Below are 2,710 nucleotides of genomic sequence, written 5' to 3' on the forward strand. Positions count from 1 at the left end.
AAACCGCACTTATTTAGACTAAAAAACACACTTCATTGAACAGACAAGTGCACTGCATGATTTCTTTTTTGTGGGACGTAAATTTTTCCAAACGAGGTGGAGTGCACTGCTTCAGACTAAAAACCACACTTCATAGGACAGACAAGTGCACTGCATGATTACTTTTTGTGGGACGTAAACTTTCCCAAACGAGGTGGAGGGCACTGCTTCAGACGAAAAACCACACTGCATCGGACGAGCAAGTGCACTTCATGATTTCTTTTGTCGAACGTAAAAAATTCAAGAGTGTACTGCAAAGTCCTTCGGAGCGGACATTTTAAACACCGGAGTGCACTGCATTTTTCTTTTTCTTTTTCTCTACAAACTTTTGATTTTCCCGTAGTGCACTCCATATATCTATTTTTGGTTTAAAAATGAAGCGGGGACGAGGCGAGTGGACTGCATTGTTTGTTTGCACGCTACACATTACACACAAGAATTCATCCACATCTCTTTACTCTCATTTCCTCTCTGCATTTTCTCAAACAACAAAATAAACTTCTTTTCAAAGGGAAAGTGATGCTCTCCTGTCCTTCGTTATCGAGTGCACAACAAATTATTTTTCCAACAAATGACAAACATGGGTGTAGTGGGCTGCATCAATCGGCTGCAATAACCCTTTTTTCATGAAAATGAACCTCTCTAACATACCAATTGAACTGCACTGGACCAAACTTAAACAAAAACAAAAAAGAGTTAACTTGTGAAAGAAGCGAACTACTCCAACATACACAACAAACTGCATCATCACTGGACAAAAAAAATTCTTTGCACGTTTTTTAAGCTATGCCAACGAGACACAGGGAGTTCGTTATACTTTTGATGCTCTCTTTTTTGAAGCTACGCCAACAAAGTTTCGGCGTGTTTTAACAGAACAGCAAACGAATCATCCATACTTTTTCCTTGAAACACCAAAACAAGCACCCGTGGACAAACTGCACCTCGGCAGGGCGCCCAACCACACTACAATTTTTGCAATTTTGCATGCCAAAAAAAGAACCGCGCCGCCCCATGCACAGAACCGCAAAACACTGAAGACGAGCTGCACGGCCACGATCTTTGCAAACGGCACACCACGAGATGAAAATGATGAACAACTGCAGTGCACTAGGGGGAAGAAGATGGGTCGGAGCAGGATCAGGAAGCTCCCGTCCATGCAAGCAAACTGCACGCCGCTCCCTACCAAACTGCCCGACGCCGCGCCAGGAAACTTGTACGTACAATTTTTTTCATTTCAACAGTGCACTACAAAACAAAATTCAGTGAGCTTCAACAAAAAATCAAAGGAACTGCAACAGTTGGAGGAGGGAGCTCGTTACAGGCCATTGGGGGGATAAGGAGGAGCATTCCACCACAGGCACCGTCCTCCTCGTCAGCCACAGCTGCGAGAAGTAGCGGAATAGATGGCGGAGGCCTTGGCAGCCGGATCAGAAGGAGGGGAAGCCGTGGCGGCCACCACGCCGGGAGAGCATCTTGACCTCACCATCGAAGAGACATGGGAGAGGTCGGGGAGGATGGGTCGTCGTCAGGGTGCACCAAAAACACACTCTGCACTGCAGCAGTTTCCTGCACATCCAAAATCCCCCAAAAATTAGCAAAAATGTTTTTTTGAACTGTACGGGCTTCGTCCCCGCCGAAGACAGGGTCGCCGGCATCGGGACTAGGGGATGGGGGACCAGCACCACCGTCGTTGACTGCTGCGTGGCAGGATGTGCACTGCACGCGCGGGAGGAGGCAGTATAGTGTTGATGGCGCGGGGTGGCTGAGCTCCCGATCTGACGACGGAGGCACGGCGACGGAGCCAGAGGAGGATCTGGCTGAGCTTCTCGCTGGTGTGGTACTGGCCCGCGGATGTCAGCGGATGTCGGAGAGGAAGAGGCCAGGGTAGCCCGCTGGATCCCATGTCGGATATCCACAAAAGAAGGTGAGGAGAGGGGCGGGGCTCCCGGTGGTGCGTGGTTGGGCAGGGATGGCTGGGCACGGCGGCGCATGGCGATTGGGGGGAGGGGGCTCCAGCAGCGCGGAGCGGGGCGAGGCTCGGGCGGCGTGCGGCGTGTCGGGGCTCCTGCGGTGCGTGGTGGGGGTGGCGCGTGGTGGGGGCGGGGTCCGGCGGCGCAGGTGGGAGCGGGGGTGGGGATGGGTCGCGGGGAGGGAGGCCGGCAATGGAACCTGGAGGGGAGGTGGGGGTAGGTGCGGGGGAGGAAGAAGGTAGGAGGGAGGGCCGGGTCGACGGTGTTAGCAGAATAAGGTCGGTGTCGTTAAAATAAGGTTCTAAGGGTGTTGTTAGAATAGACTTATCTTATATATATTAATTAAGCTTCAAATGTGTACTTGTTCGTGAAAGTGTTGTTCAATGGGAAATATATTTTGTATTACTCATGTAGCCTAAAAGTCTGTCGCATAGCCTATAACTTGTCACTCCATTTTTAAATTTGTACTAGTCCTCTATATCATATACTGCGCTACTCGTACTACTACCTCCCTCCTGGTTTATTGCTCCCCTTCATAATTTGTGTCATATTTTGATCATAAATTTCACTAACTAAATGTTAATGCATGTCACAAAAAATTATATCGTTTTATTCGTATCTATACCCCTATATAGTATGCGAATAACTTTGAAAGTTGGTCGTTGGATGAAGCCAATCCGACGGTACAGAGATGGCAAATC

General features: G+C 49.2%; 1 long non-coding RNA gene across 1 annotated transcript; it reads right to left on the minus strand.

Annotated features, from left to right (window-relative positions):
• Positions 1-911: 911 nt before the first annotated feature.
• LOC119354090 lies at positions 912-2,122 on the minus strand. The gene is made up of 2 exons (XR_005170630.1): positions 1,722-2,122; positions 912-1,605 (listed from the first exon to the last, which is right to left on the minus strand). It is a non-coding gene; the product is annotated as an uncharacterized LOC119354090 (long non-coding RNA).
• Positions 2,123-2,710: the final 588 nt, after the last annotated feature.

Source organism: Triticum dicoccoides, chromosome 2A, assembly GCF_002162155.2.
Source record: "Triticum dicoccoides isolate Atlit2015 ecotype Zavitan chromosome 2A, WEW_v2.0, whole genome shotgun sequence".
In the NCBI taxonomy this organism is placed as follows: Eukaryota; Viridiplantae; Streptophyta; class Magnoliopsida; order Poales; family Poaceae; genus Triticum; species Triticum dicoccoides.